A 4,831-nucleotide genomic window follows, 5' to 3' on the forward strand; every position below is an offset into this window, starting at 1 on the left:
AATGGATAGACTCCCTACTCTCCAGATGCTCACATTTAAGGAGTGTGAATTGCTAAAGCGGAAGAACTACCCAGATGTGTTGCTATGTGCTTTGAATTGTATTCCCTTTAGCAATTTTTTAAAGCATAAGGAAAGACTGGAATTGCTTTCTGTTGTTGTTCCTTAGACTATGAAACCCTGAGGTTTCACAAGGTTGGGCCATACAGTGCCCTGGAATTTTTCATTATTATATAATCATCTCTGGACTGGTTGCCAGACCTCCCGCCTTGCCCTTTTCTACATTGCTACCAAAGGATGTCTTTAAAACACAAATCTGATCATGCTCTAAGTTACCCTTGCAGCTTAAGCACCTTCCAGTGTTGCCTCTTGCCTCCAGAATAATGTGCAAGACATTATGTGATATAACCCTACTTCCCCCAAGTCTGCTTTCTTGCCAAGGCTCCCTACCCATCCCGTGGCTGCCACAACCTCAGGCATAGCCCATCCCTGGCACACATGGACCTCATGCTCCAGCAGAGATCTCTCAACACAATCAAATGCTTTGCCCACAATGACCTTGTTCTGGCAATCTCTCGGACTCTTCTCTCTGGAAAATCCTAGGCATCCTTCAAAATTCCATTCAAGAATGTCCTGTTTGAGAAGTCTTCCTGGCCCACCCCAAATGGGCCCTCCTACACTTGCTGTACCTGTTAAATACACATATTATTGCCTTGGATTTTGATTATTGATTGTGAATGATTCTGGCTGAGAACTCTGTTTTCCAGGGTTGATTGGGCAGATCTGTTCCCCCTAATACATTGTGCACATCACGAACATGGGAACCAGGATTGGAAACCCCACAGTGCCGAGCACATACTAGAACTCCAATGAATGAATGTATGTGGAATCAAAGAGACAGGATTATTCCAACCCCTGTCTGATGGGGATGATCTCTGATTTGCATGAGCTGTCCACTGAGCTTGGGAGTGAAAAGACCTGGGCAAGGCATAGTTCCCCCCAGGATCTCTCTGGAGCCCCAGACTCTTCAAGTATGAGTTGAAGCAGGTGGAGGCTATAAGAAGAGGTCTTTGGTCAGAGCTATAATTGAGAAGAAAGAGAAGATTCAGGAAGCCAATCTGGTGATATCTCAAGTTTGTTGTCCCTTCTGATTGCAGTGTAGTGTAAGACACATAGAAATGATACTCACACAACTGACTGCTGTAGTCAGAACCACAAAAGATCACAAATTTTAAATTGAGACTCCAGGTTAAATATGGGTAGAGGGTCTTTTGTCCCCTGTGGTTATCTTCATGTTATCCCTGCTCCTTCCATGACCACACTGCAAGCCAACTTGGACCTGGCGTTGCCAAGGCAAGATTATCAAGGGTCATTTGGGTTCACAGCAAGCAATCTACATGACAAGTCTGGAGAATGAAAGGAAAATCTTCACTGTCTTTGTGTACTCTGATGATTGTCACATGCTCCTTTTTTTGTTGTTGTGGCCTGAGTGAGTCAACACTTCCCCAAAGCATTGACTAATCACATGGCTTGGCCGGGTCTGAGCGGTGAAGCCACGCAATGTATACTGCAGGATCCTCGAGCACTATGTGTGTGTGCTTGCAGAAAGTGAACGGGGCCCCCAAGCCCTTCTCCATCTAAACCAACACCTGGTGAAGCTCCTAGAGCTGACAATTTGATGCTCCCAAGTACTGTGGTCTCCACTGGATCTGCGAAGACAGCAGGCTGTGCATTTGCTTCCCTCTGGTGGTAGGTCCCGGAGTGAGCCTGGGGACTCTGTGTCTTCCTCTAACACTGGATGAATGGGTGCCTTCCAGCTTCACTCCCAGAGGGTTCCCAGACACCTAGCCCAGAAGGTAAGCTCATTGTTTCATTGGCCACTGATCATAACAGTGTCTAACATTTGTAGAATGCTTACTCATTGCTCTACACTGTGCTACAGACTCTATAGAAGTGTGTCATTTGAGCCATACAACAGGGTTAGGAAGTAGGGACTGTTAGTAGTATTCTTGTAGACAGAAGAGGGGTGGGGCCATGCTAGAGAGAAAGAAAATAGCCCAATTAATGAATTTGGGAACTAGGATCACACCCTGGGTCTGCTGCCAAAGGGCCCAGGCTCTTAACCTCTGTGCTGTGCTGCCTCCCACACTGCAAGTGGAGTCTGAGATATGTTCATATCCACACACATGGCCCTCACCCACAGAGTACCTTGCATGACCGACTCCCAGTATTGAAGCTGTAGGCTGGTCAGTGTGAATGCTTAGGTGGAGGCATCTGTGGGCGTACAGTAGGTCTCATACAAGTATATAAACCCAGTATAGGAACATAGCCTTTAACATAGCACTTTAGAACCTTATGCAGATCAAGCCCAGGATGGCCAGCCACCTATTATTCCAAGCATGGAAAAAGGAAAGACCATTTTGCACTCTATTGTGGTCCCTCCCTTGATGGGATCCTTGATTTGTCCCATGCTTGAGCAGAGGACAGCCCCCCCCCCCCAGAGCCAGTGCCCAGCATAGCTACCAACAGCCTTCCCTGAACATCTGATAAAAAGGCTCTTGCTAGGGAATCCCATTACTATGACCACATTGGATGTGGCCCCTTTAGAACAGGGGGAGGGGAAATAATAATAATTTCTGTCAAATCTGTCTGATCTGCTTGGTGAAAGAGGATGGCTGGACTGATTCTGAGTAATTATCAGTTCATCTTTAGATAAAGTAAAGATGAGCTCTGTGTACAGGGTTTCCACCAAACTCAAGTGTTCATGTCTTTTTGGCTAACTGGGTCTCTTTGGTGTTGCCATTGCCAGGGATTGTGGGCTTTCTTGCTCTCGCTCTCTCTCAGAAATAAATAAATAAACATTAAAAAAAAAAAAAGAGCTGATTCTGAATATAGAGATAAAACCAGATTTGGGAGATGATAGCCTGTCCTGCCCTAATTGTTCTCTTTCTGGCACCTGTGAAAAACCTTGATGCTCCCTGACAATGCCTTCTAATGAGGTCCCTGAGAGCTGACTCATTGAATCCTTTTGGATGGAGTGGAAGGCAAACCTTTTGCACTGTGTTTTCTGCTGTATGGCAACAGGATATACCCATGCTGAGGTTGCAACCCAGGCGATGGATACCAAGGAGAGTCTGGTCCCTCAGGGGATCTAAAGCGAAGTGCACTTATCCTACAATTGCTTTCAGGAAGGCTGGTCTTCACATACACAAGGTAGAAGACAGGCATTCTTTCTAGGAGGAGAGTATGCATGCTTAGAAAGGAGGTTGGATAATGGTTTTAAGAACTGAAATACAGAGTGAAGGGCCTTAGGCTTCTCACCATAGGAGCAGTCTTCTCTCTTTACTAATACTTAGACCACAATTTGTCCCTGCCACAATCAGAAATCAAAGCCGTAGGTGTCTTAATTACAGGAAACATTGTATATCCAGTGCTTCTGACCTTACACTGAAGGGGAGTTTATTTTTAGCTAACAGGCATTTAACCTTTCTGGAAAGTCTTTGGGGTGTTTGTTTCTCAGAGGACATGTGAGGAGTGGCTTCTAACCAGTTATTTTCTGACTGACTTTAGCACCATGTGCTGCACTTGCATGGATTTGAAGTCCTCACCCCTCAGATGTTGCTCCTGAGGCCACATCAGACAAAGAAAGGCAAGTGATGGTGACACTGCGGGCCCAGAGACTGACAGGCGTTGGGAAGGAAGAGCCTGCCCACGGGACACCTCCCTGGTACTTTAGGTGATAACCTGCAATGCAGTCACCCCACCAAAGAGTGGTGGACGGGACTGGGGTTAAATAAAACTTACAGAAAAGTTGGTTGAATATACTTAATGTGTCAGTCATCAATTTATTGCCTCTTGGCCACAAATGCCATCTTTAACATCTGCAGCATGATGAACAGAATCCCTTTAAGCATTTCTCCTTTAAATTTTTTTTTTCAACGTTTATTTATTTTTGGGACAGAGAGAGACAGAGCATGAACGGGGGAGGGGCAGAGAGAGAGGGAGACACAGAATCGGAAACAGGCTCCAGGCTCCGAGCCATCAGCCCAGAGCCTGACGCGGGGCTCGAACTCACGGACCGCAAGATCGTGACCTGGCTGAAGTCGGACGCTCAACCGACTGCGCCACCCAGGCGCCCCTAAGCATTTCTCCTTTAAAGCAAGCTTCCGGGGTAGAGGGCTCTGGGATGACAGGCCAGGACAGGGGAAGAGGCTCTCGGGTGGTTTATAGTGACGGCCAGCTCTATACTGGGCTGGCAGAAGCCCTGCCACAGGCCAAATAAGCTGCCATAGTTCTCCCTGCAGGGAAAGCAGAGCCCCCTTTTGCAGACGCTGCCCATTTGCCTGCATCCCCCGGGGGCCTACTACTCACCCAGCAACTTCAGTCCAACACCAGCGTGAGCAAACCAGCAAATTTCTTTGCTGAGCCATCCTAAGTGTGGGCTGAGCCATACTTTCTCCAACAGGTTTGAACCAACCACTGTCTGTCCTTCTGTGGCACTCTCTCCCTCAGCCTGAAGGAACCTTAAAGAGTTGTCTTATATTTTGTGGTCACTCTTTTCTTGTAGTTAATAGTTCTTTATATTATACTCCTGTTTGCGCTACTGTGTGCTCTCTGTCTCCTGATTAGAATCAGACCGCTACATTTAATGATGTGAGTAAAGGTTTCATAATAAATAAGTAGCCCAAGGGCGCCTGGGTGGCTCAGTTGGTTAAGCGTCCATCTTCAGCTCAGGTCATAATCTTGATTTGTGAAGAAGATATTCATTACATTTAATACTTTAACTTCATTCTTGAGAATTTATCCTAAGAAATTATTTAAAAAATACTGTTAT

At 46.2% G+C, this 4,831-nt stretch overlaps 1 long non-coding RNA gene across 1 annotated transcript; it reads left to right on the forward strand.

Annotated features, from left to right (window-relative positions):
- The first annotated feature begins 1,385 nt into the window (after nt 1-1,385).
- LOC124528722 (uncharacterized) lies at nt 1,386-3,821 on the forward strand. Its single transcript, XR_006966223.1, has 2 exons — nt 1,386-1,853; nt 3,568-3,821. It is a non-coding gene; the product is annotated as an uncharacterized LOC124528722 (long non-coding RNA).
- Nucleotides 3,822-4,831: the final 1,010 nt, after the last annotated feature.

This window comes from Lynx rufus, unplaced genomic scaffold, assembly GCF_022079265.1.
Source record: "Lynx rufus isolate CCGP_SWC_20201006 ecotype Redwood Valley unplaced genomic scaffold, mLynRuf1.p SCAF_6, whole genome shotgun sequence".
NCBI lineage: Eukaryota > Metazoa > Chordata > Mammalia > Carnivora > Felidae > Lynx > Lynx rufus.